Here is an 18,556-nt window from a genome sequence, read left to right on the forward strand (position 1 = left end):
GCGGCGGCGGCGCACTAGGGCGCGCATGTGGCTCGACGTCCCGCTCCCGCCGAGCCGGCATTGGTGGGGGACCTGGGCGCTGCAGGAAACGCTGCCACCTGCTCCGTTAGCTGCCGGGGAGGGGGGCAGAAGACAGTCAAAATACGCTGGTTCTTTTCTTTTCACCCTAGGTATTTACATCAGTAGGTCACGTCTACGACCAAGTTTCAACTGTTCCCTTGTCTCTTCCTCTGTAGAAATTTTAAGATGCTCAGTGTAGCTCGCCCCTCCATTAGTGCGGTTAAATAAAAATATAATGCGAGGTGCAGATGTAAGCCATTTCTGTACTTGTAAATATTCTGGGGCCACAAGCTAAACGAGCAAAAAGAAGTGAAATTTAATTTATTTCATTTAACCCAGTGTAGCCGAAGTGATATCATTTTGTCACGTAAGAATATGAATAATTTTTCTCATATTAGTTGAAATTCAATGTGTATTTTACACTTAAGACATCTCATTTGAATTAGGCCCATTTAAGTGGTTTAAGGCACATGTGGCTAGTGTCTGTCATGGTACAGCACATTTGTAGTAATTTATATGTGAATTCTTGCTTTTGTCAGGCCTTAAGACATGCCAAGGGAAGGAAGAGTGTAAGTGATAAAAAGAGGGAAAGAGAAATTTTGCTTTTGGTTGAACCATTTCCACAAACTCTGATTTTAACCCTCTGAGTTAGACAGTGTTTAATGTTTTTCCATCTTTCATCACCAGAATTATTTTAGTTATGGTCAAAAAACTGGTTAACCATTTTCTCAACTCCCCAACAAAACATTAATCTGCATCTAAATAAATAAAAAATGGCTTTAACGAGGACACCCATGAATAAAGGATTCATGTTGCTGATGTTAAATATATTTACATTTAAAATTTGTGGTGTGTATCTGTAATCCCAGCCCTCAAAAGGCTGAGGTAAGAAGATCAAAAGTTTGAGGCCAGCCTGGGCCAGTAGGGAGATCAAAGGCAATCTGGACTACATAGTAAGACCCTGTCTCAAAAAACAAAAATGAAAACAGTAACAAAAATTAATTTTTGCTCCTAACATTTTGAAATCCATTGTTGTATGTAGTCATCAGTCTTTTGGCCTCCACTACTGTAATATGCAGAAGGGCTCCATAAATTATACTTAAAAAGTCAGAGACTATTCCCCAATGCTTTACTGACTTGAATGTCCTAACTCTGTCCCATACATTTGTCCGTATTCATCTTTTTGTTTCTTCTTGTACCACAGGTAATGGATAGCACCTTTTCTAACACCGGGGACTTTCCTATGTGAAGATAAGATTATTCTGTATCCTTCAGAATGTGAGGGTATGTGGAAGACCAGAGGAGAACTGAGGCCTAATTGTCCTCCTCTATGAGCACGAAGGAAAAAGGCTGCCCTCAAGGATGATAGCATATTGCTGATTCTAGGGAAAATTTAAGACAGCTGAGGTTAAGTTGTTTACCGGAGCATGTACTAATAGATATTGGAAAGCAAATGAATCATGTGTTACTTTGCTTGTGCCCGTGTTTGAGTGAATAAAGGCACGATGAACCACATGCAGGGGGCTCCTCTGCCTACTAAGAGGCAAGAGCCCCCCTGGCTGCCTGTGTGTTATACTGACTGTGTCTCTTTGTCATCTGTCCTCATTTGCCCAGGTCAGGGAGAACAAAGTAGTGGGTCTAGGTCTTAGAAGAGGTTGGCAGAGTGGGTTGGCTACAGGTGGGGCCCCAATACGGGGCTTGGAACCCGGGCTCTGCAGCCTCCTTTTGTTGGATAAGGTGGATAATTCAGAGATACCCTTGTTTTTTCCTACTTGCTATTATGTTGCTTTAGCCTTGGTTATATGTGTAAAAAGATGTACTTGGGGATAATGTGAATAGATTTAGGATTGTGATAATAATAGCCAGTACTTAGTGTGTTGTTATATGCCAATCACTGTTTCAAAGGTTTACGTTTATCATTTTATTTAATTCTCAATACCTTGTGAAATAGACATTCTAGTATTTCTACCTTACAGAAAAGGTGCCAAGATACCACAAGGATTCAGAAGCATTTGGGAATTATCATAATCCTAAGTATTGCAAAAGGTGCTAAGTATTGCAAAATGGCAAGGAAAGAATAATCTAAAAATGCTCCTCTTCCACCATTAGGCCTTCTTATTAATTCATGTCTCCAGGAAGCTGGGTCCTGTGCAACAAGGAAACGGCCCCTCCCTTCCACTCAATACATAAGCAGCTGTACAGAAGTATAGGTATAATTTATTGAAAAGTAGATTTAGAGAGAGTTACACCTTTTAAGAGAGAAAATGGGCCATACCATAAAGACCTCTTCACCAACTGTGAGCCTGGATATCTTTTTATTCACATTATGAGTTACTCCTGTGGTTCAGGGAACTAGGGTAATTATGGTGCTTACCAACGTTTACTTAGAAATTACTTTGGAACTGCAAAATGTCTTCCTGTTGTTAGATGGTCAGTGTTTCCTCAGTGGCTTTCATCAGGTAAGATACTTACAAAAAAAATCTATGAAACATAAATTATTAATTTAAACTGGATTCCAGCCCAAAGAATGAGGACCTTTAGAGAACATTTTCTTTGCTGATATCATTGGGCAGTAGGCCTTGTTTTAAAATTAGTCAGGGGGCCAGGAATGTAACTCACTGGTGCCTCACCTGCCTGGCAAATGCAAGGTCCTGAGTTCGATCCGAGGCACCAAATAAATAAAAAATAATAAAATTAAAGTCAGGAGTCCAGTTATCAGAAGGATTGCATACAGCGTGTAACCTTAAAATGTCATTGTGCTCTGTGGGATCAATTTAGGTCTGAGAATAACAAATGATTATGAATATACTGTATACTGAAGTCTGTGTTTCTTAACTGAAAAGATTTATTTTAGACCCCTTTTTCCCTCCGGCCCACTAATGTCTAACTGCCTGCTTAACAGTTGTAGTATAGGCAGACTAAATTCTGAGAGGTTGGAAAATGTGTTGTAATATAAGAAATGGACCTTCTATCCCCTACACCAAAAAATGTTGTCTTAAATGAGGCTTCATAAGTGTTTTTCAGGAAGGTTTCTTCAAATTGCCTCTTTTTAATTCCTTCTTTTATGATCGGTGCATCCTGGAAGAGCTCTGGCACCTAGTATGTCCAGTTGTTCGTATTTGTTTATTTAACTGTCTCCTCCATTAAACTAACTTTCTAAAGGTTCTAGTCCAGAACTTGGTCCACAGTAGGCTGTTTGTGTGTGTGTGTGTGTGTGTATACCAGGGATTAAACTCAGGACCTGTGCTTGTGAGGCAGGTGGCAGAACCACTGAGCTAAATCCCTGGCTCAGTAGGCTTTTAACAGTAACAGTATTCACTTGCAGTAATGCTGCCCTTCTTTAGATCATCTGCATGGTAACAATAAAGAAAACTGGTTTTCAGAACTTACTGACTTCAGGTTCACCATTGGACCTTAGAGGTTTAGACGGTGCAGCTTTTTAGGCTTAAGAGCTGCTAAAGTGATCAGTGGTTTAATCTATTGATATTTGTTGCTAAAGTGCTGTTAGGATGTGGGGCCTATTTGGAAGTGGGTCACTGGGGTCCTTCCTTTGGAAGGTGCATCTCTTGATAGTACTCCTCCCTTGTGCTCTGCTTTCTCTTTTTGCAGCTTTGCTCTCCCATATCTTTCTACAATGTCGTACCTATCTTGGGACCAGCCAACCATGGACTGAACCTTCTCAAATCATGAACCAAATTAAACCTGTCCTCCTTTAAATTGCAGTTGTCAGGTATCTGGGACCAGCAACAGGTAAGCTAACTAATGCACCATACAACATAGCAAGCGTAATCCTAGGCATTTATCCCAAAGAAGTGAAGATTTATGTTCATACAAAACCCACACCCAAACGTTTATAGTGGATTTTTTAATGTCCTTGAAGAAATGAATAAACTATTGTACATTTAATTAAGTAGCAGAATACTAAGCAAGAAAAAGGAACAACTACTTATACAAAAACTTTGGATCTCGAGGAACTATGCTGAGTGAAAAAAAAATTCTATAATTCCATTTATATAATCTTGAAGTTGAGGTAGGATAGGAGAAATTAAGGTCAGTAGAAAGGAGATGCAGAAAATTATAATTTTGAAATCATACTTTTAAGAAAAACAAGTGTCAGGCCACACAAAGTTACTCAGCCTTTTTGCCTTCCAAGAAACTCACCTCCACACTTCCTAAGGGTCCTAAAGACAGTAAATGTGGGGCCTTGCTTTTTTTTTTTTAATTAATTTTATTGAGTTTATTGGTACATTTTAGGGATACGGTACAGTTACATTCATTGTTGGGATCATGTACCTCTACATGGCAAGTCTTGATTCTCATTTTTTCCCCTTACCTCTGCCCTCCCTTCACCCCCTCCTCCCCTCCCCATCTATAAACACTTTATTTTCATCTTTTCATTCTCTCACATTTTTTTCTTTTCCCTTTTTGTTCTTCCCCTACCCATCACACCTTCCCTACACCTTTAGCTCCTTTCTTCCCATTTCTAAATGTCAGTAATCTTATTAGAATCTTATGCATTGTTGTAGATTATTCACACCAGGGAAACTATCTGGTATTTACACATGTGTGACTTATTTATTTCACTTAGGAGTATATCTTCAATATGTATCCATTTTCCTATGAATGAATCTATTTTCTCATTCTTTATGGCTGAGTAATATTCCATTTTATAGAAAAACCACAACTTCTTTATCCCGTTTCCAACGGATGGGCAAATAGGCTGTTTCCAAGATTTAGCTTCTGTACTTCAAAAGAAACCATCAGCAGAACTAAGAGACAATCTACAATGTGGGAAAAAATTTTTACCAGCTGTTCCTCAGACAAAGGACTATTATCAAGGATATATAAAGAACTCAAAACAATCAGTCCCCCCAAATATAAAGACCCGATTCAAAAATGGGCATCCGAAATGAACAGACATTTCTCAGACAATTAAGTAAAAGCAGCAAGAAAATATTTGAAAAAATGTTCCACATCACTGGTCATTCGAGAGATGCAGATGAAAACAACACTGAGATTCCACCTCACCCCACAAAGAATGGCTGCTATCAAGAAATCACACCATAACAAATGTTGGCGGGTTTGTGGGTAGAAAGGAACTCTTCTCCATTGTTGGTAGGAGTGCAGACTAGTGCAACCACTATGGAAATCAATATGGAGATACCTCAAAGAGCTTGGACTGGAGGTTCCATTTGACCCAGCCATCCCTCTGCTGGGTATCTTTCCAAGAGAACTAAAAGAATCATATCACAGAGAAGTATGTGCACCCATGTTTATAGCGACACAGTTTGTAATAGCTAAATCTTGGGGCCTTGCTTTTTACTTGGAGGAAGGGCTTTTCACCCATGTACAGTAGCTTTCACCTATAAAATGGCCTTTTCACCTATAGAAATGGCATCACCTTTCACTTGTAAATTGAACGCTTTCTTTCCATAGATTTCTACACCTAGGACCATAATAATGTGTCAGCTCACAGCCATAATGTGCCACTCTTTCTTCAGGGCCTGCCCTTTATTCTCTTTGAGAATGTACTTTAAAAATTCTGCCTGATAAAACTCCACATGCCCCTTATTGATACATCTTGAAAATTTATTTTCTGATAGTGCACAGTAGTAATTGCAGCACTTGGAAGGCTGAGGCAGGAGGATCACTGAGTTCAAGGCCAGCCTGGCCTTAACTATGTTACAAGACCCTGTCTCAAGAAGAGAAGAAAAGAGGAAGAAAGGGAAAAGAAGAAGAAAAGAAAACATTTTTTTTTTTTTTTTTGTAATGGGCCTCTTCTGGCCCTGCCTAGTGAAAAATAAGATGAATAAGAACAGATTAGCAGTTGCCAGGGATCAATGGGGGGATGAGGTTTGGAGCATAGTAGATGTGGTTATTAAAGAGAGGATTCTATGATGAATCTGTGTGATGGAACTATCTTTTCTTGACTGTAATGGTGGCCACTCAAACCTGTATGTGTTAAAATTACATAGATCCTAAATATTCACATGCAGTCGTGCTTATAAATGAATTGTATCACTGTCAGTTTCTTGGATATGATATTGTACTGTAGTTTTGAAAATGTTAGCATTGGAGGAAGCTACTTGAAGAATAAACAAGATTTCTCTATCATTTATTACATTACATGTGAATCCACAAATAACTTTAAAAGATTTTATGAACTTGAAGAAAAGCCAGTAGAAGACAGACTAAAGAGCAAGTGTCCAAGAGTATTAAATGTCATACTGTTAAATAATAGGATTTTTTTTATACCAGGGATAAAAAAAATAGGATTCTAAAGAGTCCATAAAAGTGCACCCTTCTCTGAGATTGAGCACTCTGGTCTCTACATTGGGTCATTAAATGACTGAATAAACAATCATCTGTGGGAAAATAGTGAATGTTCACTAAACAGTCCTTTTGTGATAATTTTAGTATCTGTCTAAACTTACATATTGAGTGCTGTGACCAGCACAGCATAGGGTCTGAAATAGGAGAGCAGTGGGAGATGAAGAAAATTGGAAAATAACAAGGATACATACCAAGATTAAGTTTTATAGCTGGGACCAGGTGGGACCATAGCCTTATGAGCTAATGGCCACCTCCAGTGTGCTCTTTATAGGGTAGGACTAACAAGAGAGAAGGTGGGGCAACTCGGCCCACGTGGTCCAGACTGAATGAAAAGTGATTGTCTCATGATTGGGGCATGCGGGCGCGGGGTGGGGGTGGGGCAAGTATAGATAATGTAACTGTCTTCTAGGGCTGTGCCATCCAGGATCTACAGTCTGACTCTCTGTAGAGGAGAAAGGAAATAGGGATGAGGCGAATGGCCATCTTCAGGCTTGGCCCATGGCAATTGAGAGGAACATCAAGAACAGTAATTGCTAATAGCACTTGTTTCTGAGTAAACACTTTACATTAATTATTTGATTAAGTTTTTAAAACAAACTTATAAACTAGGTCCTATTTCCTACCTTTTTTATATATATAAAGATACTGAGGCTCAGAAATATGTTTTTTTCTCTCATTGAGTTTATTGGTACATTCTAGGTATACAGTACAGTTACATTCATTATTGGGATCTTGTACCTTTACATGACAGGTCTTGGTTCTCATTTTTTCCCCTTGTCCCTGCCCTCCCTTCAACCCCTCCTATCCTCCCCATTTACAAACACTTTATTTCCATTTTTTCATTTTCTCATATTTTTTTCTTTTCCCTTATTAGGTGTAGGGAAAGTGGGAAGGGTAGGGGAAAGGTAATAAGGCTCAGAAATATTAATTAAGCAATTGAGCAATCAAGTTCTAAATTCAGAGTCCACAAGCTTAAATAATATGTTCTATACTTTGCTTCTAGAATAAACAGATCACACCAATGCAAACATTTGTCCTCATTGAATTAACATTTCTCTCTACAAGTAAATAAGGCATTCCGATGGTATAGTGAGGTAAAGGAATTCTCCAGGGAAGAGGTAAAAATGGAGCGAATAAAGAATTAGAGGAAAATGGCAGATCACAAATTCAAATAGGCAGCAGGATAACTTGATAGGAGAAAAGCTATTTCACCAAGAAAAGGAAATGATATTGTAGGAAAGGGAGAATTATGGAAATTTAAAATGAATGTCTCCCATGGCCTCAGCAAAAAAGGAGAAAATGTCTTTGCTAAGAGTGAGGGTAGGATAGGAGTTCCCTAAAAGGAAGGAATTTGAAAGCTAGGAGTGGTGGTACACTCCTATAATCCCAGCACTCTGGGAGGCTGATGCAGAAGATCACAAATTTGAGCCCAACCTGGATAATTTGGCAATTTAGTGAAACCTTGTCTCAAAAGTGTTTTAAAAGTGTTGGGGATATAGTTCAGTGTGAAGGCCAGCCTCCAGTTCAATCCCCATTACTACAGACAACTCCTCCTAACAAAAACAAATAAATCTCCTCAGAACCAAAACAAAATCCAACCAAACGAGCAAAACAGGGAGTATGAGGAAAGTGACTGTTGGAAAAACTGCTCTGAGAGGACAAGGAAAGGGGAGTGATCACCAGAGACTGCTGGGCTGGTACAGAGGTTCTGCTGAGGCTGGATACTAGGGGTTCCTAGGGGCAGCACTTGCATCACAACTTGTTTAGAACCTAATAAGTCTCTTGGTGGGGATGTAATTTCATTATGCATTTTAGGTAAAAGGAGCTGAGAAGCTGTTCATAGTTGAGGCTAGATAGAGAAGGACTTACAAGGGAAGACAGGTGATAGATGAAAAGGAAAAAGGAGATCAAGAGTCAGAAATCAAAGGCCTGAAAATAAAGTTGTGGTCAGTGCATGAGATAGGAGTTGAAGGTTTTAGAGGCAGTTTTGAGTGAGTAATTACAACATGCTATATTTCACTAACTGCACAAGTCAACTAATCGAACTGAGTGATGCTGGCAAGCAGCAAGGTAATGTAATAGCTGAAATGCTCATTAGTCAGATGATGTACAAAGTCCAACTCTGGCAATAAAGAGAGTTGGGAATGTCAATATGTAAATATCACGCAAGAGATCCTTTGCACCTGGCATGGTCACTTTCCCTGTCTCTGGCTCAGTCTATTCGCTGATTTTTTGTTATTGTTGTTGGCATTTGGTCAAAAGCCAGTAGTATCTTCCTTCCATTTTAACTTATACAGAGAACTCATAATGTTTTCTTTGTTTTTGCAAGTATTTGTTAACTGCTTAGTAAATCCAGACATTTTGTTAGGGTTTGATAACCTGTCAATGACAAGCACAAAATACAAGTCCTTAAGGAGCAAGTCCTTAAGTGCAGGAACGTGAAACTAAGCAATAATAATACAGAGCACAACTGACTGTTAATGACAAACCCTACCACCAAATACATATATTAAAATTCTAACCCCCAGGGAAATAGTATTAGGAAATGGTATCTTTGGGAGGTGATTGGGTCATAAGGACTCATAAATAGGACAAAACCCCTTATAAAAGAGACTCCAAAGTGATCCTTTGCTCCTGGAAGTTGAGGGTACAGCTGTCTGTGTGGAAACAGCCTGCACCAGACACCAAATCTGCCTGTGCATTGATCTTGGATTTCCTGGCCTGCAGGATCACAATAAATGAATTTATGTTGTTCATAAACCACCCAGTTGATGGTGTTTTGTTATAACAGCCCAAATAGACTAAGACACAGTGATAAACACTATAAAAATATCAAAATTTGTGTCTTAGGGGATGGCTCCTAACTCAACCCTGTCTGGTTTGGAAGAGCTTCTGTAAGAAGGTCTTATTACAAATAAAAGTGTATAATATGTACAGGCAGATGAATGGGAAGGAGGAAAGCAGAGGAACTCTTGATACTCACAGAGAGCATTCTTGATTTCTAGGTCTCTATTTTCCTTGCCTCTTTTGGTACCTCTGTTCACACAGCACAGTCCTCTTAGCATCTCCTTCTGACATCCCCAGTGGGAATCACCAAACTTAGAACTAGAAGATCTAGATTTAAATCTCAGCTGTATTTTTTGTAGGTATGAGCTTTGATGTGTCAATTGACACTGTGCCACAGTTTTTTATCTTAAAAGAATAATAAAATTTCCAACTTCAGAGTTATTGAAATGAATAAATAATGTTATACGTTTCCAATTTTCATGTAAGCTATTAAACAGCATGTAAATTTTAGTGACCTTTGCTGTCCTAAGGTGGTGGTGCCTTTGTTGTGGAAGGAACTGGTAAATGACACACAGAGATGCAAGAGTGGGTAAAACAAAAAAGGTTTACTTTGTTAGCAAAGCATCAACCTGCACCGAGGTCTATGCCAAATGACTGACCCTGGGCTGGGTTTCAATCTGCCTTTTATAGGAGTTTTATAATCATGACCTCATTTTAGGTAGTTGGATAAGACATTTCACTTATCTCAGTGCCCATCACAAATCATGGTCACAAGACAGTTCAATTTTAATCCAAATGTATCACCTTCTTTGTGGTTAGGATGTTTATCTTTAGGGTTTGCCTAATTAGCTATTCTAGCCCACAAGAGTGGGGGTCAGGACTAGGAAAATAGGATTGGTGAGCATCCTTCCATCTTAACTCTATTATAGTCATGTGATTTACAGAAAGTTTAGGGTTTAGGGTCTAAGTGTACTTTGCTTGTAAGGTATGGTGATTGTTACCTTAGTTTGAACATCTGGTCTCACCCTGGGGATTTGGCTAAACACTTCCAGAATCTATTAACCTTAAAACATTTTAAACTGGGACTACATGCCTTCAAGCTTTATAGTTAATGGTGAAACCTCTGGTATTGTTGTCCTAAGAAGCAAGCAAAGCAAAGCAAATTACAGCAGTGAAAGACAATGGTTATTTGGTATTTCCTTAACATTTTGTAGGTTTTAGACTGTTTACAGAAGTTCTCTCTATTGTCTTATACTTTTGTACACTTGTGCCCATTATAATTATTAAGAAATAAAACACCTCTATCAATATAAATTTATAGGTAACTTCCAAGATTCCCATGTTTAAGCCCCTGTTGTGCTTTATATCTAGAGGTTCCCTCAAAGCCTCATATAGTTATAATTGAAGCTTTTGGGAGGTGACTGCATTATGAGTGTGTGATATTGGATTAGCCAACTGATGAGTTTATAGCTGGGATATTTGGAATATAGTATGACCGTGGGAAGTGAAAGCTGGTGGGAAGAAGTGGATCACTGTGGGCATAGCTGGGAAGGGCTATATATCTCCCGCCTCTTCCCTCGAGCTCTGCTGCTTTCTGTGTCCCATGCTATGAGCTCTGTCTCCTTTGCCATGACCCTCTGTCATGCAACCCTGTCTTGGAGCTAGCTGACTATGCACTGAAACCTACTAAAAGCAACCTCTTCTTATTTAAGTTGTGGGTGTTGGGTATTGTGTCTCAGCAACGAGAAAGTTCAATCCCCAGCCCTCAAAGAAATTATTCCACAAAACTATTTAAAATGTTTTAGTGTCGTAAACTACTCTAATTTGTCCTCTGTTCAAAAGCTGCCACACTGAGGATGTGGCAGCTAATGTATCACATAGTAGAATGTCTGAGCAGTGCAACAGTGCTTAGAGAACTATTGAGTTGAGTTTTTGAGAGGTCTTTGTTGTGTCAGTCACTTTCTTATTGGATGAAAATATTCATTGTCCAAAACTTAGAGGAGGAGAGGTTTATTGTGACTCACAGTTTTAGTCCATGGTCAACCAACACCAAGGCAGAAATAGCATGACAGAGGGGCCTAGCAGAGTAAAACTGATGACTTCAAGAGAAGGAAAGAACTGTAATGGAGATATATTCTTCTATGTCACATCCCCAGTGACCTGCCTCTAATCAGGACCCACCTCCTAATCACAAGTCAGCTTTGAACTTATCAGTAGACTAATAAAGGGTTCAGGACCCTTCATACCCAAGATCTGGTCACCTTCTAACACATTTTGGATCTAAACCATCACATTTATATGCTCTAGAAATAAGTCCTTTGTAGTTATATGCTAAAAATAATTTCTTCTTTATCTAGTTTTTGCATTTTTAACCAGTCTTATACAGCCAAAGTTTGTGAGCATGTGTGTGTCTGTGTGCATGTGCGAGTGCATGTGCATGTGTCTGCATGCTACGGATTAAACTCATGGCCTCATGCTAGGCATGCTCTCTATCTCTTGAGCTATACTCCCAGCTCCTCAGAACTTTTTTATTTTCAATTAATCAATATTTTCTTTTATAAACCATGCTTTGAGTGTTACAACTAGCTTTAGGTCCTGGAGATTTTCTCCTATTTTTTTTTTCTGAAGATCTTATGGTTTCCCATTTAGGTTGCCTTAGGTTGAGGCTTATATATTGCCTATGGTTGTCCAATTACTTCAGTATGATTTGTTTGAAATCCTGTCTTTCTCATTGTTTTTACATTTTTTCCAAAGTCATTTGGGGACATTTTAGAAAATCTATAGTTTGCCAGACTCTGGGTTTTTTAAATTCATTTCACAAAATAATCTGTGAATAGTTATTGTCTCCATATTTTTATAGCTCAGATATTTAGCCAGAACCAGGATTCCATTCTGTCTTTCTTCTATAGCAGCTACTTTTTATTTATCTAACTTTTACGTAGCATTTTCTGTGTGCCAAACACTGCTGAGCTTGAGGAAGTAAGAGTTGAACAAGACTTACTGGAATGTTTCATGGAAAAGCAGACAAAACCCAGACCTCAAAGGATAAGCACAGATCTACAAAGAGGGCAGGCAGAGCATTCTAGATGGAAGAGTACACAAGAAGGCTGGGAAGTTTGCAACAGCTTCATACCTCCAGGAAGCAGCAAGTATTTTGTTACTATTGTATGCATCCCAGAACTTTGGGTGCCTGAGGCAGGAGGATCACAAGTTTGAGCCTATCCCAGGCAGTTTATGAAGACCCCATTTCAGAAAAAAAGGACTAGGATGTATCTTAGTGCAAAGGCCCAGGTTCAATCCCCAGTACTGCTTAAAAAATGGAACTGGAGTTTTTCATTGAATGCAATATTTAAAAAGTTAGTGATTATAAATATATTAACTATTATTATGGGATTTAATCTGGAAGTTTGATAATGAAGATAAGGGCTGGGGATTTTAGCTCAGTGGCAGTAGCCTGCCTCGAAAGTGCAAGGTCCTGAGTCTGATCCCCAGTACCAAAAAAAAAAAGATGCTAAAATGGAAAGAAAAGTTCACTTAGGTTGAGTATTTTTTAAGAAAGCAAACCAACTGTATAACTAAGGAAATTCTCTTAGTTATTAGTACAAAACAACTTTCACCTGCAATTTCCCCAAATAATCAGGATTTTCAGTTGAAACTCAAAAACTGGTAAATCCACCCCATCTTGCCCCTGCTGCCATGGTCTTTACATTGTTAATTCCCATAAACACGTAGAATACTATGGTAGGGGGCTCAATACTGCCCTCCCTCATTTTTTTTGTGTGCATTATTTGGAAATATAGATTTTATAATTAGTTAAAGATCTAGAGATAAATCATTCTGGGTTTAGGGTGGTCCTTAAGTCCACGGACTATTGTCTTTATTGGAGAAAGGAGATCCTTTTACAGACAGGCACACAGAAAGAAAGTAATGTGAAGATATAAACATATTGCTGAAATCTGCAGAAAGCTGGGAGAGAGATATGAGATGGTTTCTCCCTCAGGACAACAGAAGAAATTCAACTTAATAACACTTTGATTTTGGAATTTTGGCCTTTAGAACAGTAAAAGAATGTGTTTCTGTTGTTTTAAACCACCAAATCTGTAAATTTTTTTTTTTTTAATTTTTGAACTGGGTATCAAACTTGGGACCTTGCACTTTATAGACATGCGGCGGCGTCACTGAGGTAAATCCCTAGCCCAACCACCAACTTTGTAGTTGTCCTGAAGTTTAAAATTTTCTTTTCCCACTAAAATTTCAATAAATTTAGCCTACACACAATATGAAATTTGAAGAAAGGTAGATAGTTGAAGCTTAAATAGCATTTTAAACTGGTGGTGATGCATGTCATAGAAGGGTGGGAGGAAAATGCACCAAGGAAAAGTTATCTTATATGGCATCCGAACTCTCCCAGGCAACTGTCTTCAGAGGGCCACCTCTGAACATCTCTGTCTAGGTCAGTGGCAGAGTCCCAGTCTCTTCCTCTTGTGAAAAGTTCTCTGCTTCACAGATGAGGGTGAAGGCTCAAAGCAAGCCTGTTTCCATCTACAGTTTACTTCTAGTATAGATTCAGATCTGCCCCATAAGACAGCTTTTCAGAGATACTACTGCATCTGAAGACCTTCTGAATATCATCTTGAAACATGCTAAAAAAGCATATTTTAGGGTGGCTTATTTTGATCTTCCTTATGATAATTTTTACAGCAGCCTTAGGATACTACTATAGCTCCTATCTGTCACCATCTTCTTAGTCCCCCCCCAGGTGTCATTACATGGTAATCTCTATATAGATAAAAAGATATCCTAGATTTTTATAATTGCCACTTATTATGTGAAGAGGGGAGTGTTCACACAGGTATACCTTTAGTTTTTAATTTTATTTTTTTTTTCACTTTCACATTAAAATAGGGGAGTGAGGCAGTCCAGGGTTAGTCAGTCGGCTGAGATCCTCAGGGACCTAGGCTACTTCTAGCTCACTACTCTGACATCCCTGAGATGTGGCCCTTATATCTATAGTCGAAGATGGCAAATATCACATCTGGTTTATAGCAGGAGAGGGAATGGGGAAATGAAGGGATTATTGCACCTATCATTGTTTTTTTTTTTTGAGCTCATGTTATTTTTTTTTCAGACCTTCTTTATTGGTACGTTTGTAGTACATAGTATTCGCATTCTTTGTGGAGAGTTGGTACATATACACAGCACATTTTAATTCTTTCTTCATTCCTTTCCTTTCCTTCCCTCCTGGTCCCCCTATTTCTTTTTTTTATTAGTAGTTTTATTGGTACATTTTAGGTATACAATCTAATGACATTCATTTTCTTCATTCCTTTCCTTTCCTTCCCTCCTGGTCCCCCTATTTCTTTTTTTTATTAGTAGTTTTATTGGTACATTTTAGGTATACAATCTAATGACATTCATCATTGGGAATTTACACCTTTATGTAATCTATCTTGGTTCTTTTTTTTTTTCCCCTATTCCCCTGCCCTCCCTTCAACCCAGATGAGGTCTCACTCACTATGTTGTCCAGGTAGGTCTTTTTTTTTTTTTTCAGACAAGGTCTCACCGTGTAGTTCTTGCTAGACTTGAACTATGTAGCTCAGGCTGGCCTCAAACTCATGACAGTCCTCCTGCATCAGCCTCCCAAGAACTGGGACTACAGCCATGCACCACCATGCCTAGCTCCAAGTAAGTCTTGAACTCCTGAACTCAAGTGATCCTTCTGCATTAGCCTCCCAAGTACCTACCTGGTACTATAGGCACATACCAACTCAGCTGGCAGGAGGTAGTTTTTCAGATGCTCACAATAATTCCAAATGTAAACTAGCTCTATTTTATATAGTTAGAACACATCATCAATCATTTAAATTTGTGATGGCAGCTTAGTATCAGTTTTCCATCCTCTTGTAATTAATGTGGATTAGAATCAGTTCATTTAATTAGTGTTTATTTCCTAAAATCAAATACTCTTGATTGAGAGCTAAGATTGAGTTAGCATATTCTCATCTCTTTCTTTCTCTCTCTCTCTCTCTCTGTCTCTCTACCTGCTCTTGATTAAAGTATCCAGAACTAGGTGTGGTGGTATACACCTGTAATTCCAGCACTTGCGAGGATGAGGCGGGAGGATTGCTGTGAGTTCGAGGTCAGTCTGGGCTACATAGTAAGTTAAAGACCAACCTGGACTGCATAGTGAGACCCTGTGGAAAAAAAAATCAAGAATAGAACAGTTAGTAATGAATATTTGTAAATATTCTAGAGGTACTATCCTAAGATGAACAATTAGAGGCCAAGATTTCCAGCGAAAGGAACAGATAGTAAAATGGGTAAGACTTTTACAATTTAAAGGGAAACGCATAATCTTCAAAAAATTTTTATACATGACAGGGTCCATGATTCAGAAGCAACTTACAAAGAAACATTTAAACCTTTACCCAATTTTCTTGGGGCACTTTCTCTTGAATAACATACATAATTATATGCAGGAGCTTAAAACCTAAAACAATCTTCTAAATGACAAATGTTTTTAACCTGAAAAGATGCCACTCAAATCATGTTGAATGTACAAATGAGCAGAATGAAGTAAATTGTCATATGCTTACTTAAAATTATCATATGCCCACTATTTACTATTGAAAGAAATGGTAAACAGTATGCTATATTTGGATTTATTCTGATATAATAAGAAAGTCAAATTGAGATAGAACAGAAACAGCCCAACCCCTCCTTTTTTCCCCTGACATTCAGAGGGGGGTGTACTTTGATTGACAGCTACAGCTGAGGCCGTCTTAAATGTCCCTATCCATTTCAGTCCATGTCTATCTGGATCACAGAAGGCTTAAATTTGAACCAATCAGCTGCCTGGAATTTGGACCAATCCTGGGTGATTCCATCTCATGCCCTCTAAATGATTGCCCAAGAAGGTGTGAGAGTTCACTAATCCCAGTTGACTTTGCTCTCTAGCCAATCCCTGATGACCTCAATGGGTCAAACTTGAAACTCAGACAATTCCATATGAACTTGCACTCTCTGCTCCTCTACAGAAATAGCACTTCCTCCAGCTCCTTGGGTTAGTCAGACTGGCTTGCTCTGGTATGTGTTATTTCCTCACCTCCTCACCCAGCCTAGGTTCAAATAAAGCTCTGCCTGGTTTGTCCTGCATATCTGCTAGCGATCTTGGGTTGTATGGATTGGAAGGTCCAGGCTTCTCCCACTAATGTAGGCAGAGCAGATCAAATTAAAAAGAACTATAAACACCAGGGACTGCTAGTCCTGAAGAGTTCCAGAGACGAGTGGCAGAAATCCATAAAGATCAGTGGAGATCAGCAGCAGAGACCAGAAGCAACTGGGTCTGAACAACTGGCATCAACTTGTCTTGACCAGCCAGCAGCATTGACCAGCAGCAGTGAGCAGTTTTAATCAGCCACGTCGACTGGCTGAGAACAGCGGCTTTTGGTGGAGACCCACAGAGGCAGTAGGAAGCTGCTGGCAGAGCTCTGGCTAGAGGTGGAGGGTTAGCTTCTGCTGCTTAGGAGCTGATAGGGGTGGCTGAGAGCCCAGAGGTGTAACAATAAGGGCCCAGAGCCACTGGCGCCCAAAGCCTGGAACTTCTAAAGGAGCTGCGTCTTGTCAATTTGCGATATCCATCCAAATCCAGCAAAAACAAAAAAACAAAAAACACTGTCAATTGACAACAAAATTAAATAACACATTAAACTTTTTTTTTTTTTTGGTACCAGGGATTAAACTCAGGATCTATCTTAAGTTTGTGAAGCAGGCAGCAGCATCCCTGAGCTAAATCCCTGGCCCCCACATTAAACATTTTTAAGCCTGGATTTCTCAGCCTTGTTACTATGAACATTTAGGGCTGGATAATTCCAGTTGTGAGGGTATCCTCTGTGAACTGTGGATGTTTATCAACACCTTTGACTTCTCAACATTAGAAGTCTCCCCACTTTAGTGGCAAAATGTCTCCAAACATTGCCAAATGTCCTTTGAACAAAACTGACCCCAGCTAGAAACAGTTTTTTGTTTTTGGCCTGGAAGCAATCTTCATTAAGTGTTGCAACTTAAAACAACATTAAGTGTTTCTCTTTTATAACAAGAATTTAGTTTTATTTATTATTATTTTTGCAGTGTTAAGCATGAACCGAGGTTCTTGCTCTCGTTCATGCACACTCTGTCACTGAGCTACATCCCCTGCAAAACAGCTTAGTTTCAAATCCTTGCCAATCGCTCCTGCCTCAGTATAGTCACCTTACATTGAATCTGTTTCTATGGTTGCTGTCTTCATGGTTCATTATTGTTTTAAAACACGGGGCTGAGTCCTTTCCTGTCTGTGAACTGGACTGGACGGTGCTTTACTCTGAGTAGTGGCCAGAGTCCATTACCCGAATGACCTTTTGTGACAGTTAAACAAGACGTTCTTAAAGTAGAGGGCCTGTCTGTGGTTCATTTCTTTTTAAAGATATGGAATATATGTTTTGCCTCATGCCTTTCAAATATTTGAGTTTAAAAAAAGTGATCTTACACTGACATTTCCTGATAGAGCTTTGGGTGAGTGAACCATTTTACATTGTATTTTTTTCCTTCTACTGTGAGTCGGAATTCACCTGCACAATGAGTAACAACAGTTTGAATAGAACAAGCAGGACTTTGTTTTGGAGTCCTTTAGTTTTGTCGAAAACAGCTTAGGCCTGGATAGGAAAGGTAACAAGAGTTCAAGAAAGTGCATTCCGGAGGCAGAGTATATAAAGAATAACAATTCTCTTCTAGGCTGGCTCTGATGTTGGAATGCAAATACGCAGATGAGGGTTAATTTGCGGGCCTTGACATCTTTTCTGAGGAATTTGGCTCCACCTCCTCAGCTAGAAGGGAAAAACAACGCCCCCATTCCCGCCCTCGGCCGCCTCCTCCTTTCCCTTCGGTCCTCTCCAGTTACTGAAGTTCGGATTTTTCCTAGAGAGCTAGAGGAAAGTCAGGCACCAAGAGAAAAATTACATTATCCGTGTTCTGGTAGGACACGAGAGAGGAAATCACACATTGTAACCGATTCTCTAGGGCGAGAGAACAGTTGACACCCTGAAAACTTCAGGCCGTCTGAGGCACCAGGTTTGACTGACAAGGACGCCCGAGGGAAGGCGCAGGGGCGGGGCTGGGGTCCGGGGCCCAGACTGAGACAAAGGGGTTCTGGCTGCCACCGGGGGTGGAAGGTCCGGGTGTGCCGGCCTTGGCGCTCAGAGGGGTCTTTTTGTGAGGTCGCGGTCGTGTTCCGGAAGAGGGCCGGCGGTAGGGCGGAGGGGCTGACAAGAAGAAGGCCCGAGCGAAGAGGGGACGCGGGAAAGGGGCGCCAGGCCGGTGGGGGCCGCGCGGTCACGTGGTC

The 18,556-nt window shown here is 39.7% G+C and overlaps 1 protein-coding gene and 1 long non-coding RNA gene across 3 annotated transcripts in view; both read left to right on the forward strand.

The window, feature by feature from the left end:
• LOC104866108 overlaps positions 1-3,810 on the forward strand; it is a 4,864-nt gene extending 1,054 nt beyond the window's left edge. Inside the window, exons 1-3 of one of the 2 annotated variants that reach the window (XR_781337.1) lie at positions 9-170; positions 1,265-1,344; positions 3,670-3,810. This is a non-coding gene — a long non-coding RNA (uncharacterized LOC104866108). Of the gene's footprint in view, positions 1-8; positions 171-1,264; positions 1,345-3,669 lie in introns of those variants that run through there. The other variant, XR_781339.2, reaches the window with a different exon arrangement.
• Positions 3,811-18,054: 14,244 nt separating this feature from the next.
• Positions 18,055-18,556, forward strand: part of Nnt (nicotinamide nucleotide transhydrogenase) — a 112,434-nt gene continuing 111,932 nt past the window's right edge. The window contains exon 1 of the mRNA XM_010629907.3: positions 18,055-18,285. The gene's annotated coding sequence lies outside the window, so the exon portion shown is untranslated. The remainder of the gene's footprint in view (positions 18,286-18,556) is intronic.

Source organism: Fukomys damarensis, unplaced genomic scaffold (genome assembly GCF_012274545.1).
Source record: "Fukomys damarensis isolate Sample0158 unplaced genomic scaffold, DMR_v1.0_HiC HiC_scaffold_1, whole genome shotgun sequence".
Lineage (NCBI taxonomy): Eukaryota > Metazoa > Chordata > Mammalia > Rodentia > Bathyergidae > Fukomys > Fukomys damarensis.